Source organism: Triticum urartu, chromosome 4 (assembly GCF_003073215.2).
Source record: "Triticum urartu cultivar G1812 chromosome 4, Tu2.1, whole genome shotgun sequence".
Lineage (NCBI taxonomy): Eukaryota > Viridiplantae > Streptophyta > Magnoliopsida > Poales > Poaceae > Triticum > Triticum urartu.
This window is the reverse complement of record NC_053025.1, coordinates 284,254,406-284,280,200: the sequence shown is the minus strand read 5'-3', so window position 1 is coordinate 284,280,200 and position 25,795 is coordinate 284,254,406.

Sequence of the window (25,795 nt, the reverse complement as noted above, 5' to 3'; positions counted from 1 at the left end):
AATGGAGGTGGTGTAGTTAGGTAGGAGTAATGAAGAGAGAGAAAGGTAGGTAGAAGAGGGAGAGTAATGGGGGAGAAGTATTGAGGAAGAAGAAGAGTGAGAGTGGGAGAGGTAGGGGAAAGGGAGAGGAGGGGGAGCACTAGTAGAAAACAGGGCTTTGGTCCAGGACGAGGTGGCCCATTAGTGCCGGTTCAGTCCAGAACCGGGACCCATGGGGCCATCTGTCCTGGTTCATGAGGCCAGGGGCCTGCCGGGCCTCGTGGGGGCATTGGTCCCGGTTTGGTGGGACAAACTGGGACCAATGGGCCTCGCTCCTGGCCCACCACCATTGGTCCCGGTTGGTGGCTTGAACTGGGACCACAGGCTTCCCTTTGGTCCCGGTTCATGCCATGAACCGGGACCAATGAGGTGCCTATATATACCCACTCGTCAGCGAGCAGAGCACTCCACACTGCTCTGTTTTTCTGGCCGGCGAGAGGAGAGCTTTGTGGTGCTCTAGCTCACCTCCTATGCACATGATGTGTTCGATGAAATGCCCGAGCCACACTAGTTAAGCTTTCTCCTCTCAAAGTTCGACCTCAAAGCTCCATTTTCCTCGAGATTTGTCTAGGTTTAGCGGCCCGTCACGTCCCACTCCCGTCTTCACCGCCGTGGATCGCCCGCACTGATCTCGTCGGCGGCACCACCGTTGTGAGCCTCTTGTTCTTATCTTCTTTCTGAAAGAAAAAATTCTTACTTTAGCTAGATAGATACTTGTCTAATTTTCTTACTTTTATTATTGCTTGTTATTATATAGTGCGATGGTTTTGGTATCCGCCCCCGTCGGCCCTCGTCCTGGCTATGATTCGGACGCGGTATATATTATCTTTTTATAACTATTTGGTTCATTTATTGTTTATGACAATTATGCTGACCATCGTGACATAGATTTTATTTATCTAGGAGGTAGTTGAACCGGAAATTCCAACCGACACTATTGTCGAGAGGTTAAATTTAGTTGAAGAAGAAAACAATTACTTGAAGGAAAAATAAAAAAAATTGAGGAGGAGAAGTTGATATTGGAGTTGCATGTTGCGGATGTCGTCGATGATCACAAGATCAAGATGGATGCAATGCGGTTGAAGATGAGAAAGATTACAAAATATGCCATTCATACCGAGGCTTGGTATCATTATGCCGTTGGATCAATTGTTACCTTGGTTGCGATTATAATCGCACTTGTTTTCGCATTGAAATGTTTTACATAGTTTCAATGTATGGTTTAATTAATTAGATGCTCTGGAGAGCTATATGTTGTTATATGAGAACTATGTATGTACTTTGGTTTTAATGTGATGATGAACTTCTATTAATCTGGTCACTTAATTATCTATTCATGATGTTCTGTAATGGTTTTTAACACACTTAATTATATATAATGCATGTAGATGAACCGGCAATGGATGTACGGTGGCAGACACACCTCCGAGTACATTAAGGGCGTTCATGATTTTCTCGAAGTGGCTGAGGCAAACAAGCGGAATGGTTTTATGTGTTGTCCATGCCCTAAATGTGGGAATACGAAGTCTTACTCTGACCGGAAAATCCTTCACACCCACCTGCTTTACAATGGTTTCATGCCACACTATAATGTTTGGACGAGGCACGGAGAAATAGGGGTTATGATGGAAGACGGTGAAGAAGAATAGGACGATGACAACTATGTGCCCCCTGAATACGGTGATGCTGCAACGGGGGAAGCTGCTGAAGATCAATAGGAACCAGACGATGTGCCCAATGATGCTGCAACGGGGGAAGCTGTTGAAGATCATGAGGAACCAGACGATGTGCCCGATGATGATGATCTCCGTCGGGTCATTCTCGATGCAAGGACGTAATGCGAAAATCAAAAGGAGAAGCTGAAGTTCGATCGCATGTTAGAGGATCACAAAAAAGGGCTGTACCCCAATTGCGAAGATGGCAACACAAAGCTCGGTACCGTACTGGAATTGCTGCAGTGGAAGGCAGAGAATGCTGTGCCTGACAAAGGATTTGATAAGCTACTGAAAATATTGAAGAAGAAGCTTCCAAAGGATAACGAATTGCCCGACATTACATACACAGCAAAGAAGGTCGTATGCCCTCTAGGATTGGAGGTGCAGAAGATACATGCATGCCCTAATGACTGCATCCTCTACCGCGGTGCGTACAAGGATCTGAACGCATGCCCGGTATGCGGTGCATTGCGGTATAAGATCAGACGAGATGACCCTAGTGATGTTGACAGCGAGCCCCCCAGGAAGAGGGTTCCTGCAAAGGTGATGTGGTATGCTCCTATAATACCATGGTTGAAATGTCTGTTCAGAAACGAACAACATGCCAAGTTGATGCGATGGCACAGTGAGGACCGTAAGAAAGACGGGAAGTTGAGAGCACCCGCTGTCGGGTCGCAGTGGAGAAAAATCGAGAAAAAGTATTGGCATGAGTTTGCAAGTGACCCAAGGAACGTATGGTTTGGTTTAAGCGCAGATGGCATTAATCCTTTCGGGGAGCAGAGCAGCAATCACAGCACCTGGCCCATGACTCTATGTATGTATAACCTTCCTCCTTGGATATGCATGAAGCGGAAGTTCATTATGATGCCAATTCTCATCCAAGGCCCTAAGCAACCCGGCAACGACATTGATGTGTTCCTAAGGCCATTAGTTGAAGAAATTTTACAGCTGTGGAATGGAAACAGTGTACGTAAGTGGGATGAGCACAAACAGGAGGAATATAACTTGCACGCGTTGCTGTTTGTAACCATCAACGATTGGCCCGCTCTCAGTAACCTTTCAGGACAGACAAACAAGGGATACCACGCATGCACGCACTGTTTAGAAAAAACTAAAAGTATATACCTCGACAAATGCAGGAAGAATGTGTACCTGGGCCATCGTCGATTTCTTCCAACCAACCATCAATGTCGAAAGAAAGGCAAGCATTTCAAAGGCGAGGCAGATCACCGGAACAAGCCCGCCATGCGTACCGGTGATCACGTACTTGCTATGGTCAATGATTTACACGTAATCTTTGGAAAGGGTCCCGGCGGACTAGCTGTTCCGAATGATGCCAAGGGACACGCACCCATGTGGTAGAAGAAATCTATATTTTCGGACCTACCCTACTGGAAAGACCTAGAGGTCCGCTCTTCAATCGACATGATGCACGTGACAAAGAACCTTTGCGTGAACCTGCTAGGCTTCTTGGGCGTGTATGGGAAGACAAAAGATACACCTGAGGCACGGGAGGACCTGCAACGTTTGCACGAAAAAGACGACATGCCTCCGAAGCAGTATAAAGGTCCTGCCAGCTACGCTCTTACGAAAGAAGAGAAAGAAATCTTCTTTGAATGCCTGCTCAGTATGAACGTCACGACTGGTTTCTCGTCGAATATAAAGGGAATAATAAATATGCCAGAGAAAAAGTTCCAGAAACTAAAGCCTCATGACTGCCACGTGATTATGACGCAATTGCTTCTGGTTGCATTGAGGGGGCTTCTACCCGAAAACGTCCGATTAGCCATTGTGAACCTATGTGCATTCCTCAATGCAATATCTCAGAAGGTGATCAATCCAGAAATCGTACCAAGGCTAAGGAGTGATGTGGCGCAATGTCTTGTCAGTTTCGAGCTAGTGTTCCCACCATCCTTCTTCAATATCATGACACACATCCTAGTTCATCTAGTCAATGAGATTGTCATTATGGGGCCCGTATTTCTACACAATATGTTCCCCTTTGAGAGGTTCATGGGAGTCCTAAAGAAATATCTCCGTAACCGCGCTAGGCCAGAAGGAAGCATCTCCATGGGCCCTCAAACAGAGGATGTCATTGGGTTTTGTGTTGACTTCATTCCTGGCCTAAGGAAGATAGGTCTCCCTAAATCACGGTATGAGGGGAGACTGACTGGAAAAGGCACGCTGGGAGGGGCCTCAATAATATGCAGGATGGATATTCTTGGTCTCAAGCACACTACACAGTTCTACAGAACTCTACCTTGGTGACCCCGTATGTCGATGAACACAAGAACAGTCTGCGCTCCAAACACCCGGAGGAGTGCGACGACTAGATTACATGTGAACACATCAGGACTTTCAGCAGTTTGTTGGAAACACGTCTCAGAGGTGACAACACTGTTTGTGATGAGCTGTACTTGTTGTCCAGGGGACCATCTTTGACTGTATTGACTTACAAAGGATACGAGATAAATGGGAATACATTTTACACGATCGCCCAAGATCAAAAGAGCACCAACCAAAACAGCGGTGTCCGCTTTGATGCAGCAATCAAGAGGGGAAAGGACACATATTATGGTTACATAGTGGACATATGGGAACTTGACTACGGACATGATTTTAAGGTCCCTTTGTTTAAGTGCAAATGGGTCAATCTGTCAGGAGGCGAGGTACAGGTAGACCCACAGTACAGAATGACAACAGTGGATCTCAACAATCTTGCGTATGCAGACGAACCCTTCGTCCTAGCCAATGATGTGGCATAGGTTATCTATGTGAAGGACATGTCTACCAAACCGAGAAAAAGAAAAGATAAGGAAGCGAATACATCATACGATGAGCCAAAGCGCCACATAGTTCTTTCAGGAAAAAGGGGCATCGTGGGAGTGGAGGGCAAGACAAACATGTCTGAAGATTATGAAAAGTTTCATGAAATTCCTCCCTTCAAAGTCAAGGCTGACCCAAGCATCCTGATAAACGATGAAGATTATCCATGGTTACGGCACAATAAGAAAATGACACAAGCGAAGAAAAAGTGAAGACTTTCTCCCGCAACTATTATGATGATACCATGCCAACTTTGTAACAGACGAGTATGATACCATTGTCCGTTTTGTACATGCACATGCTATGTGGGTGAAATTATGATACCATGCCAACTTTCAACTTTTTCAGACTTCATTTGAAATGCTTTAATGTCTTATGGTTCGGCCCTCGTAATACCATTATTCAAATTTTAACTATTCAAATTTGAAAACTAATGGCACTAAAAGAAAGTTTTTAATTTTTTCTAAAACTAATGGCACTAAAAGAAAGTTTATATTTTTTCTGACCTAAAAGCAAAATGAATTAAAAAATAAAGCAAAAAACAAAAGAAAATAAATAATGCAAAAAACAAAACAAAAAAACTGGAAAAAACTATTTTTATAGTAAAGTTAATCACAAACTTGTGATTCACACAAATTTCAAAGAATTCAAATTTTAACTATTCAAATTTGAAAACTAATGGCACTAACAGAAAGTTTATAATTTTTCTAAAAATAATGGCACTAACAGAAAGTTTATAATTTTGCTGACCTAAAAGCAAAAAGAATTAAAAAAAATCAAAAAACAAAAGAAAATAAATAATGCAAAAAAAACAAAAAACTGGAACAAGTAAAGTTAATCACAAACTTGTGATTCACACAAATTTCAAAGAATTCAAATTTTAACTATTTAAATTTGAAAACTAATGGCACTAATAGAAAGTTTATAATTTTTCTAAAACTAATGACACTAAGAGAAAGTTTATAATTTTGCTGACCTAAAAGCAAAAAAATAAAAAAAAAGCAAAAAACAAAAGAACATAAATAATGCAAAAAACAAAACAAAAAATGGAAAAAAGCTAATTTTATAGTAATGTTAATCACAAACTTATGATTCACACAAATTTCAAAGAATTCAAATTTTAACTATTCAAATTTGAAAACTAATGGCACTAACAGAAAGTTTACAATTTTTCTGACCTAAAAGCAAAAAGAATTAAAAAATAAAGCAAGAAACAAAAGAAAAATAAATAATGCAAAAAACAAAACAAAAAAACTGGAAAAAAAAATAAAAAAACGGCCACCTATTGGGCCACCACGGCCTGAATACGACTAGAAACCCAACCTGGGCCAGGATTCAGGCCTGTAGAAGGCCCAATAGGCCCACAGACAGCATAGTGTGAGATTAGGCCGGTAAGACTGCATTTGAGCGGAGCTCGAGAGGGCAGCCGCAGTAGGGCTTATAAACCACTTCGGGCCCCTCTCAACTAGCGAGGTCGGACTAAACTTTTGGCCGCGGGCAACGCGAGGCCTTTGGTCCCGGTTGGTGCCACCAACCGGTACTAAAGGGGGCATTGGTCCCGGTTCGTGGCACCAACCGGGACCAATGCTCCTCGCCCCTGTCCATGACCATTAGTCCCGGTTTGTGCCACAAACTGGGAGTAAAGGGTTGGTCCTCGTTGCGGGCAAAGTTTAGTCCCACCTCGCCAACCGAAGGGGGCTCACACCGGTTTATAAGCCCTTCCCTCTCTGCCTTGTTGAGCTCCTCTCAGAGTGAAAATAGATGCCCTAATGGAGAAAGTTTAACCTAAATTCAGAGTGAATTTCTCTGAAATTCATAGAAATTTACTATGAATTTAGGTTTAATTTTCTCTATAAGCGCATCTATTCTCATTTTTTAGTAAGTTAATCACAAACACACAAATTTCAAAGAATTCAAATTTTAACTATCCAAATTTGAAAACTAATGGCACTAACAAAAAGTTTATAATTTTGCTGACCTAAAAGAAAAAAGAATTAAAAAATAAAGCAAAAAACAAAAGAAAATAAATAATGCAAAAAACAAAACAAAAAAAACAGGAAAAAAACTATTTTTCTAGTAAAGTTAATCAAAAACTTGTGATTCACATAAATTTCAAAGAATTCAAATTTTAACTATTCAAATTTGAAAACTAAGGGCACTAACAGAAAGTTTATAATTTTGTTGACCTAAAAGCAAAAAGAATTAAAAAATAAAGCAAAAAACAAAAGAAAATAAATAATGCAGAAAACAAAACAAAAAAACTAGAAAAAAACTATTCTTCTAGTAAAGTTAATCACAAACTTGTGATTCACATAAATTTCAAAGAATTCAAATTTTAACTATTCAAATTTGAAAACTAATGGCACTAAGAGAAAGTTTATAATTTTGCTGACCTAAAAGCAAAAAGATTTAAAAAATAAAGCAAAAAACAAAAGAAAATAAATAATGCAAAAAACAAAACAAAAAAAGGAAAAAACTATTTTTCTAGTAAAGTTAATCTCAAACTTGTGATTCACATAAATTTCAAAGAATACAAATTTTAACTATTCAAATTTGAAAAGTAATGGCACTAACAGAAAGTTTATAATTTTGTTGACCAAAAAGCAAAAATAATTAAAAAATAAAGCAAAAAACAAAAGAAAATAAATAATGCAGAAAACAAAACAAAAGAACTGGAAGAAAAACTATTTTTCTAGTAAAGTTAATCACAAACTTGTGATTCACATAAATTTCAAAGAATTCAAATTTTAACTATTCAAATTTGAAAACTAATGGCACTAATAGAAAGTTTATAATTTTTCTAAAACTAAAAGCAAAAAGAATAAAAAAATAAAGCAAGAAACAAAAGAGAATAAATACTGCAAAAAACAAAACAAAAAAACTGGGAAAAAATAAAAAAACTACCACCTATTGGGCCACCACGGCCTGAATACGACTAGAAACCCAACCTGGGCCAGGATTCAGGCCCGCAGAAGGCCCAATAGGCCAACAGACAGCATAGTGTGAGATTCGGCCCAAAAGCCTGCATTTGAGAGGAGCTCGAGAGGGCAGCCGCTGTGGGGCTTACAAACCACTCTCGATCTCTCTCAGCTAGCGAGGTGGTACTAAACTTTTGACCCGGGGCAGCACAATGCCTTTGGTCCCGGTTGGTGCCACCAACCGGTACTAAAGGGGGGCATTGGTCACGGTTCGTGGCACTCGCCGGGACCAATGCCCCCCTTTAGTACCGGTTGGTGGCACCAACCGGGACCAAAGGCCTCCGCTTCCCGCCCTTTGGGCTGCTGAAAAGAGACCTTTGGTCCCGGTTGGTGGCACCAACCGGGACCAAAGGCCTTTGGTCCCGGTTTTGACATTTGATAGCTGAGGGAGTCCTCGACTAATTGGTCCTCGGGCGTCCGGCCTGTTGGACATGGGCCAGACTATTGGGCCGTGAAGATATAAGATAGAAGACTTTCTCCCATGTCCGGATAGGACTCTCCTTTGTGTGGGAGGAAAACTAAGTGGCCGGATGTACTATTTCCTTTCTATGTAACTGACTTTGTGCAACCCTAGTCCCCTTCGGTATCTATATAAATCGAAGGGCTTAGTCCGTAGAGACAATCATAATCACATAGGCTAGACTTCTAGGGTTTTAGCCATCACGATCTCGAGGTAGATCAACTCTTGTAATACTCATATTCATCAAGATCAATCAAGCAGGAAGTAGGGTATTACCTCCATAGAGAGGGCCCGAACCTAGGTAAACATCGTGTCCCCTGTCTCCTGCTACCATCGACCCTAGACGCACTATTCGGGACCCCTACCCGAGATCCATCGGTTTTGACACCGACATTGGTACTTTCATTGAGAGTTCCACTGTGATGTTGAAGTTAGGGTTGATGGCTCGCCTTGTAATCAAAGAAAATATCACCGCCGGAGGAGCTCTGGCCTTAGGCCAAACCCTTCGGCTGGGTGGCTTTGTCATGACCGCCCTGTTCGGCCGGTGAGCCGATGATGACTTCTCAGTTCATCGAAAATCGCCTCCGAATTGACTCCGAATACTCCAAACGGATGGATCCAACGGAATTGTCATCCTTAAACGAACTCCTGGATCGCATCGCCGCCTTGGAGGTCACTACAGACTACGATCGGATTGGGCTTAAACCCGATCAGAGAGAAATCAAATCTCCACCGATCACCCATCAGATAGCGGTAGTAGAGGAGCAAAACAACAACTCTCCCTCTATCCTGAGGACGAACTATGTTCGGACCTCCGATACCTGTCCACGGAACGACATGCCTTGTCCTCCGAACCCGGAATCAGACGGTAGACCTAAAAAATCGGTCGATCTCCCAGAGCCTGAACTATCAAGCTCGGAAATTTCTCAAACTCCGGATCCCAAATTGGGTCAGGGTTTGGATTTAAATCCATGCACCCATCCAGATATACGCGATCTCACATACCTACGGCAGAAGTCTCGGGAAATAGTCCATCACTTCTGGGCTAGATTCCTCCTTGTCTAGGACAAGGTTAAAGATTGCCGCAACGAAGACGCGATCTCAATATTCTACAGTAACTGTACGGATGAAGGAATCCTCAACGCCATCAACCGCCGTCACGTATTACACTTCGCTGACTTGGCAACCATAGTACAGAAGTACTGCGCAATGGAAAGCGCCTGGAAAACTCAGGTAGCTCACTGGGAACCACCAGTTTCCACTCAACCCCCCATCCAGGCAAAAAGGATGCACCCTCACGGGGCGCCCGACATAGCAGTAAAAAAATCTGAACCCATTACGGGACACGGAACCGTTCTGGAGGGATGGCTTGATAGGCCATGCAAAATACATACAACACCGGATACCATACCTACCCACAGCCTTAGAGCATGTTGGATACTCCGGCAAGTGGCCAAGAGTGGTGAGGATATCCTCACCAAAAATACCTCAGAGCAACACCCCCCGGAAGACGACGACCTTAGGGTATTGATGGTCTTTGAGACTTCCGCTTCAAACAATCGGCGCAAAAGGGCCCTCCGCGACCTCGCCGAAGTCTGCCAAGTCACGGCAATTAACCCATGGAACGACACGGCCATAACTTTCAATGCCAGTCACGAACCAATAGTGCGGACAGCCCGGGCACTAGCCACCTTGGTCCTCAATCCAATTGTGGACGGCTTTCGGCTCACCAAAGTGCTCATGGACGGCGACGGCGGATTAATCCTCATCTATGAGGATACACTCAATAAAATGGAAATAGACAGGAGCTGTATCGAGCAAAGCAGCACAACCTTCCAAGGAATCATTCCCAGTCGGGAGGCACGATGCACGGGAAAAATAACACTTGATGTGGTATTCGGCACACTAGAGAACTTTCGGTCCAAAGAGATAACCTTCCAAGTGGCCCCGTTCAACAGTGGATACCACGCCCTGTTGGGGCAAGATGCATTCACACGCTTTCAAGCCATACCTCATCACGGGTATATGAAGCTCAAGATGCCCGGGCCCAACGGCATTATCACTCTCACTAGTGATCCGGATATAGCCCTCCGTGCCGAAAACAAAACAGCATCCCTGGCCCTCGAGGCACTATCTGAGGCCCTCGCGACCGTAGTGTTAACCGCGTTCCGCTCGACGGTGGATAGGGACGATGTAATCCTTGATAAGCTCTCCAAATCCACCTCCTTCAAACCAGCAGACGAAATAGTCAAATTTCAAGTCCACCCGACGGACCCAAAGAAGACAGCCTCCATCGGGGCGCAACTGGACCCAATGGTGGATGCCGCACTACGAGCGTTCCTACGCGAGAACTGGGACATATTCGCCTAGCACCCTTCTGATATGCCAGGAATCCCACGCAGGTTGGCCGAGCATAGCCTCAACATATTGAAGGGATATAAGCCGGTCAAGCAAACACTGCGGCGCTTTTCTGAACCCAAACGAAAAGCTATGGGGGAGGAGCTAGCCAAGATAATTGAAGTCGGATTCATCAGAGAAATAAAACACTCGGACTGGCTAGCAAACCTGGTGATGGTGCCAAAAAGGATAAATCCTGGCGCCTGTGCATCGATTTCGAAGACCTCAACAAAGATTTCCCTAAGGATCCCTTCCCCCTCCCCCGCATCGATCAAATTATTGATGCCACTGCAGGACACGACTCACTGTGTTTCCTCGACGCATATTCCAGATACCATCAAATTAAAATGAAGGAATCTGACCAAGCCGCAACGGCATTTATTACCCCATACGAGACTTTCTGCTTCAACACTATGCCCTTTTGGGTTTAAAAACATCGGCGCCACCTACCAATGCATGATTCAAACATGCTTGGAGAAACAAATCGGCAAGACAGTTGAAGCATATGTGGACGACGTCGTCATCAAGACTAAACACGTTGAGTTATTAATAGAAGACTTGCGTCTCACATTCGACAACGTCCGTGCATATGACATCAGGCTCAATCCGGAAAAGTGTGTCTTCGGTGTCCCCGCCAGAAAACTGCTGTGCTTCATCGTTTCCAATAGAGGAATTGAGGCAGACCGAGCCAAAATCCGAGCTTTGTCACAATTGGCTACACCAACAGACCTTAAACAGGTCCAAAAACTAGCCGGATGCGTGGCAGATTTAAGCCGCTTTATCTCCAGATTAGGAGAAAAACCATTGCCACTATACCGCCTACTCCGACACACCGACCACTTCGAGTGGACGGACGCGGCAACGACGAGACTAGAAGAAATAAAATCTCTTTTAGAGAGCAACCCAATCATGGCCACGCCGAACGTCGGCGAACCCATGTTATTATACATCTCTGCAACACACCAGGTGGTGAGTGCGGTGCTCATCCTCGAACGAGAGGAGGACGGACATAAATTCCCACTTCAAAAACTGTTATACTATGTATCCACTGTCCTAAATCCATGCAAATCCCAGTACCCTCATTATCAAAAGATAGCATAGCGGTCTTTGATAACCCACAAGTATAGGGGATCACAACAGTTTCTGAGGGTAGAGTATTCAACCCAAATTTATTGATTCGACACAAGGGGAGCCAAAAATATTCTCAAGTATTAGCAGCTGAGTTGTCAATTCAATCACACCTGGAAACTTAACATCTGCAGCAAGGTATTTAGTAGCAAAGTAATATGATAGTAGTGGTAATTGTAGCAAAAGGTACGATAGCAAAAGTAATGGTTTTGGTATTTTGTAGTGATCATAACAATAGCAACGGAAAATTAAATAAATAAAGAAAAATATATGCAAAGCTCGTAGGCATTGGATCGGCGATGGAGAATTATGCCGGATGTGGTTCATCATGTAACAGTCATAACCTAGGGTGACATAGAACCAACTCCAATTCATCAATGTAATGTAGCCATGTATTCCGAATATAGTCATACATGCTTATGGAAAAGAACTTGCATGACATCTTTTGTCCTACCCTCCTGTGGCAGCGGGGTCCTAGCGGAAACTAAGGGATATTAAGGCCTCCTTTTAATAGAGTACCATACCAAAGCATTAACACATAGTGAATACATGAACTCCTCAAACTATGGTCATCACCGAGAGTGGTCCCGATTATTGTCACTTCGGGGTTGCCGGATCATAACACATAGTAGGTGACTATAGACTTGCAAGATAGGATCAAGAACTCACATATATTCATGACAACATAATAGGTTTAGATCTGATATCATGGCACTCGGGCCCTAGTGACAAGCATGAAGCATAGCAAAATCATAGCAACATCAATCTCAGAACATAGTGGATACTAGGGATCAAACCATAACAAAACTAACTTGATTACATGATAAATATCATCCAACCCATCACCGTCCAGCAAGCCTACGATGGACTTACTCACGCACGGCGGTGAGCATCATGAAATTGGTGATGTAGGATGGTTGATGATAACGATGGCGACGGATTCCCCTCTTCGGTGCCCCCAACGGCCTCCAGATCAGCCCTCCTAAGAGAGTTTAGGGCTTAGCGGTGGCTCCATATCGTAAAACGCGATGAATCTTTCTCTCTGATTTTTCTCTCTCCGAACACGAATATATAGAGTTGGAGTTGAGGTTGGAGGAGCTCCAGGGGGCCCAAGAGGTAGGGGGCGCGCCCAGGGGGCAGGCGTGGGCCCCTGGTCTTGATCTTTTGCCAGTATTTTTTATTATTTCCAAAAATAATCTCCGTGAAGTTTCAGGTCATTCTGAGAACTAGTGTTTATACACATAAATAGCACCATGGCAATTCTGCTGAAAACATCGTCAGTCCGAGTTAGTTCCATTCAAATCATGCAATTTAGAGTCCAAAACAAGGGCAAAAGTGTTTGGAAAAGTAGATACGAAGGAGACGTATCAACTCCACCAAGCTTAAACGTTTGCTTGTCCTCAAGCAATTCAGTCGACAAACTGAAAGTGATAAAGAAATTTTTTTACAAACTCTGTTTGCTCTTGTTGTTGTAAATATGTAAAGCTAGCATTCAAGTTTTCAGCAAAGATTATAAACTAACCATATTCACAATAACATCATGTCTCATGTTTACTCATATCAATGGCATAATCAACTAGCGAGCAATAATAATAAATCTCAGGTGACAACACTTTCTCAAAACAATCATAATATTATATAACAAGATGGTATCTCGCTAGCCCTTTCTGAGACCGAAAAACATAAATGCAGAGCACATTTAAAGATCAAGGACTGACTAGACATTGTAATTCATGGTAAAAGAGATCCAGTCAAGTCATACTCGATGTAAAATAATCAAAAATGAATGCAAATGACAGAGGTGCTCTCCAATGGGTGCTTTTTAATAAGAGGAGGATGACTCAGCATAAAAGTAAATAGATAGGCCCTTCGTAGAGGGAAGCATGGATTTGTAGAGGTGCCAGAGCTCGGTTTTGAAATAGAGATGAATAATATTTTGAGCGGTATACTTTCATTGTCAACATAACAACCAAGAGATGGCGATATCTTCCATGCTACACACATTATAGGCGTTTCCCAAACAGAATGGTAAAGTTTATACTCCCCCTCCACCAACAAGCATCAATCCATGGCTTGCTCGAAACAACGAGTGCCTCCAACTAACAAGAGTCCCAGTGGGATTTTTGTTTGCAATTATTTTGATTTGATTTGCATAAAGCATGGGACTGGGCATCCCGGTGACCAGCCATTTTCTCGTGAGTGAGGAGCGGAGTCCACTCCTCTTGAGAATAACCCGCCTAACATGGAAGATACAGACAGCCCTAGTTGATACATGAGCTATTCGAGCATACAAAATGGGATATTTATTTGAAGGTTTAGAGTTTGGCACATACAAATTTACTTGGAACGGCAGGTAGATACCGTATATAGGTAGGTATGGTGGACTCATATGGAACAACTTTGGGGTTTATGGAATTGGATGCACAAGTAGTATTCCCTCTTAGTACAAGTGAAGGCTAGCAAAAGACTGGGAAGCGACCAACTAGAGAGCGACAACAACCATGAACATGCATTAAAGTTAATGAACATTGAGTGCAATCATTAGTAGGGTATAATCCACCATGAACATAAATATCGTGAAGGCTATGTTGATTTTGTTTCAACTACATGCGTGAACATGTGCCAAGTCAAGTCACTTAAATCATTCAGAGGAGGATACCACCCTATCATACCACATCACAACCATTTTAATAGCATGTTAGCACGCAAGGTAAACCATTATAAGCTCCTAGATAATTAAGCATGGCATAAGAAACTATGATCTCTAATTGTCATCGCAAACATGTTTATTCATAATAGGCTGAATCAGGAACAATGAACTAATTGTATTTACAAAAACAAGAGAGGTCGAGTTCATACCAGCTTCTCCCATCTCGATCAGTTCATCATATATCATCATAATTGCCTTTCACTTGCATGACCGAATGATGTGGATAATAATAATAGTGCACGTGCATTGGACTAAGCTGGAATCTACAAGCATTCAATAAACAGGAGAAGACAAGGCAATATGGGCTCTTTTGTCAGATCAACAATAATGCATATAAGAGCCACTTGAACAATTTAATCATGATCTTCTCGTATCGACCCCAAAGAAAAGAAATAAAACTATATACACAGGAAAGCTCCCAACAAGCAAAAGAAGAACAAGAAATCTTTTTGGGTTTTCTTTTTAATTACTACTACAAGCATGGAAAGTAAACTAATTAAAAGCTACAACTAATTTTTTTATTTTTTTATTAAGGTTTACTAAACACACAAGAAGAAAGCAATAAAAGGAAATAAACTAGCATGGATAATATAGTGGAAAAGTATGAGCACCGACATCTAGCAATGAGTGTGTGAACATGAATGTAATGTCGGTGAGAAATATGTACTCCCCCAAGCTTAGGCTTTTGGCCTAAGTTGGTCTATGGCCACGGCTAGCCTGCTGGATATCCAAAGTAATAGTTGGGGTCGTACTGTGATGTAGCAGTCATTGCATCGTGGGCTGCAGCTTGGAGGCGAGCTATCTCAGCTCTCCTCTTATACTCTTCCGCCTCCTCTCTGGTTATAAAATATCTCCCTTTTCCTGAAAGTCAAAGAAAGTAGAAGTAGGGAGAGCGGCGTGATAGGTGCGTCGTCTGTCCAAGATTAGTCGGTACTGGAGGAACTGATCGTTCTTCTCAACAAACTGATGACAAACCATAGCCTCATAATCGAAATAAGCAGGAGGCAACTCAATATCATCCTCATGTATGGTTATACCAAGAAAATTAGCTATGCGGGTTGCATAAATTCCACCAAAGAAATCTCCGTTAAATCTATTAAGATGCAACCTACGTGCAACAATGGCTCCCAAATTATAAGATTTATCTCCTAACATAGCACTCCAAAGAATACTGAGGTCAGGGACACAGATGTGACATGCTTCATGTTTACCATTAATGCATCTACCTATGAAGAGAGCAAAATAATGTATAGTAGGAAAGTGAATGCTCCCTATGGTAGCTTGTGTTATATCTCTGGACTCTCCCATAGTTATACTAGTAAGAAAATATCTAAACTCAGATTTGCGGGTTTCATTAGTACTACCCCATTGTGGAAGTTTGCAGGCAGTGGTAAAATCCTCTAAGTCCATAGTATAAGAATTTTCATAAAGATCAAACAGGATAGTTTGAGAATTGCGTGAAGATGAAAATTCAAACCTCCTCACAAAGGAACTAGTGAGATAGTGGTACTGACGGCACTTTTCTGCCTCGAAGCTCACAAGATCAGCATTACGCAAATATGCATTAAATTCTTCCTTAATTCCTGCTTGATCCATGAAGTCCTCTGAAGGCCATTCACAAGGCTACACTGGAGCGTCCCTTGGTGGCTCATCATCAGCATCACGCATTGCAAGCCTGGGTCTGTTTCCTTGAAGAACTACCTTGGTACATTTTCCTAAACATATTTCTTCCTCTGAAAAATTTCTGAAATGTTTAGTAACTTCAAAATAAAATGAACCAAACTCAACAAAATTGATAGCAACTACTCCTACAAGTGCCTAGAGCCTATATCATGCATCAAAACTACTTGGAACCATATACATTTGACATGCAAGCTCAAGAACAGGGTCACCTAAGTAGCAAAAATATGCAATGAGTAAAGCACTAGAACAAAAACTAATTGGACCATTGGAGGAGTCACATACCAAGGAACAATCCCACAAAGCAGTTTTGTGAGAGGTGCCCTGAGCAAGGAGATCGAAAATCGTAGCAAAAGGGGATAGAACTCGTTCTTGAGCTAGATAATGGTGTTTGTGGGAGGAAGAAGGAGTGTGTGGGTGCAGGAATAAGTGGAGGAGGGACACCATGGGCCCATGAGGCAGGGGGCGCACCCAGGGGGTGGACGTGCCCTCCACCCTCGTGGCCAGGTGGATGCCCCCCTGCTATGTTCTCAGTGCCAAATATTCTCAAATATTTCAGAAAAAAATCATATTTGAATTTCAGGGCATTTGGAGAACTTTTATTTTCGGGGTATTTTTATATTGCACGTATAATTCAGATAACAGATAGGAAATACTATTTTTACTTTATTTAATATAAATAACAGAAAGTAAAAGGAGGGCACAGAAGGTTGTGCTTTCTAACTTCATCCATCTCATGATCATCAAAAGGAATCCATTAGCAAGGTTGATCAAGTCTTGTTAACAAACTCATTCCGAATAACATGGAACTGGAGAAACTTCGAATAACACTATGTTACCTCAACGGGGATATGGACAACCCCAATAATTAGAATATCATATTTCTTCTTGACAGTAGGAAGAGGAAATTCAAAACCTCCAAAAATAATTGATGGAACTTTTCCAATAGAATTAATACTATGAACTTGAGGTTGTTTCCTCGGAAAGTGTACCATATGCTCATTACCATTAACATGAAAAGTGACATTGCCTTTAAAACGGGTCTTCCAAGAATAACAGCTCCTGCAGTATTCAAAAAGGGTCTTCCAATAATAATAAACATACTATCATCCTCGGGAATATCAAGAATAACAAAGTCCGTTAAAATAGTAATGTTTGCAACCACAACAGGCACATCCTCACAAATACCGACAGGTACAACAGTTGATTTATCAGCCATTTGCAAAGATATTTCAGTTGGTGTCAACTTATTCAAATCAAGTCTACGATATAAAGAGAGAGGCATAACATTAACACCGGCTCCAAGATCACATAAAGCAGTTTTAACATAATTTCTTTTAATGGAGCATGGTATAGTGGGTACTCCTGGATCTCCTAACTTCTTAGGTATTCCACCCTTAAAAGTGTAATTAGCAAGCATGGTGGAAATTTCAGCTTTCGGTATCTTTCTTTTATTAGTAACAATTTCTTTCATGTACTTAGCATAAGGATTCATTTTGAGCATATCAGTTAATCGCATACGCAAAAAGATAGGTCTAATCATTTCAGCAAAACGCTCAAAATCCTCATCATCCTTTTTCCTGGATGGTTTGGGAGGAAAAGGCATGGGTTTTTGAACCCATGGTTCTCTTTCTTTACCATGTTTCCTAGCAACAAAGTCTCTCTTATTATAACATTGATTATTTGATTGTGGGTTATCAAGATCAACAGTAGGTTCAATTTCTATATCATTATCATTGCTAGGTTGAGCATCATCATGAACATTATCATTAACATTATCACTAGTTTTAGGTTCATTACCAGATTGTGTTTAAGCATCAGAAATAGAAATATCATTTGGATTCTCAGGTGTTTCAGCAATAGGTTCACTGGAAGCATGCAAAGTCCTATCATTTTTCTTGTTATTCCTTTTAGAAGGACTAGGTGCATCTATATTATTTCTCTGAGAATCTTTCTCAATTCTCTTAGGGTGGCCTTCAGGATACAAAGGTTCCTGAGTCATTTTACCAGTTCCAGTAGCCACTCTAACATCATAGTCCTTATTCTTACTATTCAATTCATTAAGAAAATCATTTTGAGCTTTAAGTACTTGTTCTACCTGAGTGGTAACCATAGAAGCATGTTTACTAATAAGTTTAAGTTCACCTTTGACATTAGCCATATAATCACCCAAGTGTTCAAGCATATCAACACTACATTTTAATTCTCTACAAAAATAAGCATTGAAGTCTTCTTGCTTAACCATAAATTTATCAAACTCATCTAAGCATGGGCTAGCAAACTTGGAGAATGGGATTTCAGCTTTATCATATCTATAGAGAGAATTTACCTTTACTACCTATGTCGGGTTATAAAGACCATGTATTTCTTCAGTAGGCGGTAAATTAAGACCACGTATTTCTTGAATTGGAGGTAAATTATTAACATCTTTAGCTTTAATACCCTTTTCTGTCATGGATTTCTTTGCCTCTTGCATATCTTCAGGACTAAGAAATAGAACACCCCTTTTCTTCGGAGTTGGTTTAGGAATAGGCTCAGGGGCTGGCTCAGGAAGTGTCCAATTATTTTCATTTGTCAACATATTATTCAATAAAATTTCAGCTTCATCCGGTGTTCTTTCCCTCAAAACAGAACCAGCACAACTATCCAGGTAATCTCTGGAAGCATCGGTTAGTCCAATATAAAAGATATCAAGTATTTCATTTTTCTTAAGAAGATGATCAGGCAAAGCATTAAGTAATTGGAGAAGCCTCCCCCAAGCTTGTGGGAGACTCTCTTCTTCAATTTGCACAACATTATATATATCCCTTAAGGCAGCTTGTTTCTTATGAGCAGGGAAATATTTCACAGAGAAGTAATAAATCATTTCCTGGGGACTACGCACACAACCAGGGTCAAGAGAATTAAACCATATCTTAGCATCACCCTTTAATGAGAATGGAAATATTTTAATGATATAAAAGTAGCGAGTTCTCTCATCATTAGTGAATAGGGTGGCTATATCATTTAATTTAGTAAGATGTGCCACAACAGTTTCAGATTCATAGCCATAAAAAGGATCAGATTCAACCAAAGTAATTATCTCAGGATCAATACAGAATTCATAATATTTATCAGTAACAAAGATAGGTGAAGTAGCATAAGCAGGATCATATTTCATTCTAGCATTCAGAGTTTTTTGTTTAAGCTTAGCTAATAATTTCTTAAGATCACTTCTATCATTGCAAGCAAGAAAATGTCTTTTAGTTTCTTCATCCATAACATAGCCCTCAGGCACAACAGGTAATTCATATTTATTAGGAGAGCCTTCATAATCACTTTCATCAGTATTATCAGTTTCAATAATTTCATTCTCTCTAGCCCTAGCGAGTTGTTCTTCAAGAAATTCACCAAGTGGCACAGTAGTATCAGGCATAGAAGTAGTTTCATCATAAGTATCATGCATAGCAGAAGTGGCATCATCAATAATATGCGACATATCAGAATTAATAGCAGAAGCAGGTTTAGGTGTCGCAAGCTTACTCAAAACAGAAGGTGAATCAAGTGCAGAGCTAGATGGTAGTTCCTTACCTCCCCTCGTAGTTGAGGGATAAATCTTGGTTGTTGGATCTTTCAAGTTCTTCATAATGATAAGAAGATATAAATCCCAGGTGACTCAAAGAATAGAGCTATGCTCCCTGGCAACGGCGCCAGAAAATAGTCTTGATAACCCACAAGTATAGGGGATCACAATAGTTTTCGAAGGTAGAATATTCAACCCAAATTTATTGATTCGACACAAGGGGTGCCAAAGAATATTCTCAAGTATTAGCAGCTGAGTTGTCAATTCAACCACACCTGGAAACTTAATATCTGCAGCAAGGTATTTAGTAGCAAAGTAATATGATAGTAGTGGTAATGGTAGCAAAAGGTAACGATAGCAAAATTAATGTTTTTGGTATTTTGTAGTGATCGTAACAATAGCAACGGAAAAGTAAATAAACGAAGAACAATAAATGGAAAGCTCGTAGACATTGGATCGGTGATGGAGAATTATGCCGGATGTGGTTCATCATGTAACAGTCATAACCTAGGGTGACCCAGAACTAGCTCCAATTCATCAATGTAATGTAGGCATGTATTCCGAATATAGTCATACGTGCTTATGGAAAAGAACTTGCATGACATCTTTTGTCCTACCCTCCCGTGGCATCGGGGTCCTAGCGAAAACTAAGGGATATTAAGGACTCCTTTTAATATAGTATCGGACTAAAGCATTAACACATAGTGAATACATGAACTCCTCAAACTATGGTCATCACCGAGAGTGGTCCCGATTATTGTCACTTCGGGGTTGCCGGATCATAACACATAGTAGGTGACTATAGACTTGCAAGATAGGATCAAGAACTCAAATATATTCATAAAAACATAATAGGTTCAGATCTGAAATCATGGCAATCGGGCCCTAGTGACAAGCATTAAGCATAGCAAAGTCATAGCAACATCAATCTCAGAACATAGTGGATTCTAGGGATCAAACCCTAACAAAACTAACTCGATTACATGATAAATCTCATCCAGTCCATCACCGTCCAGCAAGCCTGCGATGGAATTACTCACGCATGGCAGTGAGCATCATGAAATTGGTGATGGAGGATGGTTGATGATGACGATGGCGACGAGTTCCCCTCTCCGGAGCCCCGAACGGCCTCCAGATCAGCCCTCCCGAGAGAGTTTAGGGCTTGGCGGCGGCTCCGTATCGTAAAACATGATGAATCTTTCTCTTTGATTTTTTCTCTCCGAACACGAATATATAGAGTTGGAGTTGAGGTCGGAGGAGCTCCAAGGGGCCCGAGAGGTAGGGGGCGCGCCCAGGGGGGCAGGCGCGTCCCCACCCTCGTGGCTAGGGTGTGCGCCCCCTGGTCTTGATCTTTTGCCAGTATTTTATATTACTTTGAAAAATAATCTCCATGAAGTTCTAGGTCATTCCGAGAACTTCTGTTTCTACACGTAAATAACACCATGACAATTCTGCTGAAAACAGCGTTAGTCCGGGTTAGTTCCATTCAAATCATGCAAGTTAGAGTCCAAAACAAGGGCAAAAGTGTTTGGAAAAGTAGATATGATGAAGACGTGTCAGTCTTCATGGCATCCCAAAAGCTATGACACTATTTCCAAGTGTGTTCGATCACGGTGGCTTCCGAAGTACCACTAAATGACATAATAAACAACCGTAGCGCCACGAGCCGGATTTCCAAGTGGGCCATTGAGCTCCTTCCATTCGACATAACATATAAGCCTCGCCGGGCCATCAAATCCCAAGTACGGGCAGACTTCGTCGCCGAATGGACAGAGACCAAACTCCCTAAAGAGTACGGCACATATTCCAACTAGGTCATGCACTTCGATGGTTCCAAAATGTTGGCGGGCTTAGGGGTGGGCGTTGTCTTAACATCCCCCACTGGAGACATAGTTCAGTACGTACTCCAAATATTATACACAGACTCCAACACAGCAGCCGAATACGAGGCCTTATTGCACGGTCTTCGGATGGCTACCTCCATGGGCATACAATGCCTAGAAGTACGCGGAGACTCAAATCCCGCAATATCCCAAATAAATGGAGATTTCGATGCCAAAGATCCGAAGATGGTGGCTTACCGTAATGCCGTTCTCAAAATGTCGGCTCAGTTTGAGGTGCTCGAGTTTCATCATGTGGCTTGAGAAAGTAATCAAGCGGCGGATGTCCTTGCTCGCATCGGCGCCAAGCGCGACCACGTCCCACCTAACATATTTTTGGAAAGGCTTTTCAAGCCATCCGTGGTGTGGCAAGGGGAGAGCGGCAACACCTGTCCGGATCCGACCATGACCCCAGATTCTGAACACACCGATATCATCGGAGGCTCAGCCACCGAAATAACACCGTCGGCCCATCTCATCATGGCAGTCATCGCCCCATGGACCGAACCCTTCCTGGCCTACCTTAATAGGCGAGAGCTCCCCGAGGATAAGAATGAGGCTCGCTGCATTGTTCGGCGTTCGAAATACTACAAGGTCCATGAAGGAGAGCTCTACAAGAAAAGCGCTACCGGAATACTTCAAAGATGTATCTCCGAAGAAGAGGGAAGGCAACTCTTGGCTGAAATCCATGCTGGCCTCGGTGGTCACCACGCCATAGCTCGGGCCCTTGTAAGTAAAGCCTTCCATACAGGTTTTTTTTGGCCGACGGCCCGAGCAGATGCACAGGACCTCGTCCAACATTGTGTGGGATGCCAGCTTTTCGCCAACCAAAGCAACATGCCACCCACCGCTCTACAAACAATCCCCATTACATGGCCTTTTGCGGTCTGGGGGCTGGATATGGTCGGACCCCTTAAAGGGACAGCCATAAGAAAAAATATTTTTTGGTCATGGTAGATAAGTTCACTAAGTGGATAGAGGCAAAACCAGTTAAAACGGCCGAAGCTGAACCAATGATAGACTTTATATCCGGTGTCCTGCACCGTTATCGTGTCCCACACAGCATCATCACCGACAACGGCTCCAATTTTATGGCCGATGAGGTAAAGGCCTGGTGTGCTAAGCTAGGCATTAATCTTGATTACGCCTCCGTCTATCATCCACAAACAAACGGTCAAGTCAAACGAGCCAATGGTCTTATTATGAGAGGCATCAAACCTAGACTAGTGCGGTCTTTGAGAGAATTAGACAAGCTCTGGGTTGAGGATCTCGACTCCGTACTCTGGGGGCTGCGGAGCACGCCCATTCACACTACCGGATAGACACCTTTCTTCATGGTGTACCGCGCAGAGGAAGTGTTACCCTGTGACATTATTCATGACTCACCTCGAGTGCGCATGTACGAAGAGAGAGAGAGAGGCCGAGCTTGATCAGCAGGACAACTTAGATGCCCTGGAGGAGGAGCGCGACGTCGCAAAGGCCCGTTCCGCATTTTATCAATAGCAAGCCCACAGATATCAAAGCAGAGAAGTGTGGGCCAAAACTTATAATGTTGGCGAACTCGTCCTACGCTTGCCGGAGAAGAAAAAGGACAAACTCAAGCCCAAGTGGGATGGTCCCTTCATCATTGACGAAGTTCTCACTGGAGGAGCGTACCGCCTGCGTGATGCATCAGACAATCGCCTAGAGCCGAACCCCTAGAACATGGCCAGACTCTGAAGATTCTATGCCTAGCGCCGAACTCTTTGTTCATCTCCTTCTCCCTATTGTTTCCATTATTTTTTCTCCTCTCTTTTCGCTTCTTCTTTTTTTAGCCTTAAAGCTTTCGTGCGGCTAAAACGTGCACCTATGACGTACACATCCTCAAATATGTACGTCCATTATGCCTGGGGGCTTCTTGCACAGAACCTTATTATTGTTATTTTTCGAGCATCAAGCTCATCACATATGCGTTTTTTCCTCATATGAACCTTTTCTTCTTCATTATATGCATCGATATGACTTAAGTTTTGGCCAGGCTGGGTTGCCTGGCTCCTGTGCTTATGCCCTACGTTCTCGTTAGTTCGGCTAGGGCATAAAGGGAGCACCTCTGCGATTATTACTGCCGGGTCATCCGGATGTGTACCTTAGACTGGGTGAAGCCGAAAGCTAGCATTCTTAAGGGAATATTCGGTCGGCGGACTAAAGATGTTTTTACACTCCTTCCACTACGAACCCCAGATGTTATGTATACTGCGGTGTTTTCAATCATAGTTCGGACATGCACATTAACGCATGTACACCCAGGGAAAGGAACCCTTAACGGAACTATTATCTCTGGAAGATGTTTCTTACAATCACAATGTAATATAACATAGCTAGCCGGATACAACTTGTCTGTTCAACCAACTATGACCCCTACGCCTGGTTTCCACGCATACCCCGGTCTATTTTGCCGCTCAGGTATTTGGGAACACTCCGCACCTTCGGGTCCAGAGGTCGAAGCGAAAAGGTCGGCCATGACAATCGTTTTACCATCTAGGTAGGGAAAAATATGTCAAGGAAAATACATAGTCACTTGGACTCAAAAATTTCCTCCTCTATACCATCTAACAGGCTGTCTAGCGTACAATCATGTTAGGAATATTTGGCGGCTACTTCTACTTGGTCATATACTAAACTAAGGGGAATTTATTTTCCATCTGACCCTTTAGGCCCGACCCGGGCCATATGATTAGGATCGAGCTTGGTGTACCGTGTCTTCACCATGGCCAAGGCCTCTCGCGCACCTTCTCGGCAGGCTGATATCTTCCATAATCGAATCCGCCGCCGTGCCCCTTTGAATAGATCCACGAGCTCCGCCATACCTCCTAGACGAGAGGCGGATGGCCATAAAGCCTTGGCAACACTCCGCATTGCTTGCCGAACTTGCTCATTCATCCGGGGCAGCTCTTGTAGCAGGTCGCTGATACGTCTCCATCGTATCTATAATTTTTTATTTTTCCATGCCAATATTAACAACTTTCATATACTTTTGGCAACTTTCTACACTATTTTTGGGACTAACATATTGATCCAGTGCCAGTTCCTGTTTGTTGCATGTTTTTTTGATTCGCAGAAAATCCATATCAAACGGAGTCCAAATGGGATAAAAATTAACGGAGATTTTTTTTGGAATATATGTGAATTTTGCGAAGTGGAATCAACATGAGACGATGCCCGAGTGGGCCACGAGGCAGGGGCGCGCCCTAGGGGGGCAGGCACGCCACTGACCCTCGTGGACACCCCGTAAGGCGGTTGTTGCCCTTCTTCACCGCAAGAATTCTAATATCCGGATAAAAATCGTGGTCGAATTTCAATCCCATCGGAGTTACGGATCTTCGGGAATATAAGAAACAGTGAAAGGGTAGAATCAGGAATGCAGAAACAGAGAGAGACAGAGAGAAAGATCCAATCTCGGAGGGGCTCTCGCCCCTCCGCCGCCATGGAGGCCATGGACTAGAGGGGAAACCCTTCTCCCATCTAGAGAGAAGGTCAAGGAATAAGAAGAAGGGGGCTCTCTCTCCCTCTCTTCCAGTGGCGCCGGAACGCAGCCGGGGCCATCATCATGTGACGGCGACCAACACGAACACCTCTGTCATCTTCACCAACATCTTCATCACCTTCCCCCATCTATCTACAGCGGTCCACTCTCCCGCAACCCACTGTACCCTCTACTTGAACATGGTGCTTTATGCTTCATATTGTTATCCAGTGATGTGTTGTCATCCTATGATGTCTGAGTAGATTTTCTTTGTCCTATCGGTAATTGGTGAATTGCTATGATTGGTTTAATTTGCTTGTGGTTATGTTGTTGTCCTATGGTGCCCATCATATGAGCGCGCGCGTGGATCACACCATAGGGTTAGTTGTATGTTGATAGGACTATGTATTGGAGGGCAAGAGTAACAGAAGCTTCAACCTAGCATAGAAATTGATGCATATGGGATTGAAGAGGGACCAATATATCTTAATGCTATGGTCGAGTTTTACCTTAATGAACATTAGTAGTTGCGGATGCCCGCTAATGGTTCCTATCATAAGTGCATAGAATTCCAAGTCAGGGATGACATGCTAGCAGTGGCCTCTCCGACATAAAACTTGCTATCGGTCTAGTAACGTAGTCAACTGCTTAGGGACAATTTCGCAACTCCTACCACCACTTTTCCACACTCGCTATACTAACTTTATTGCTTCTTTACCTAAAACAGCCCCTAGTTTTTATTTATGTGCTCTTTATATTCTTGCAAACCTGTCCCGTTACACCTACAAGGTACTTCTAGTTTCATACTTTTCTAGGTAAAGCGAACGTTAAGCATGCGTAGAGTTGTATCGGCGGTCGATAGAACTTGAGGGAATATTTGTTCTACCTTTAGCTCCTCGTTGGGTTCGACACTCTTAC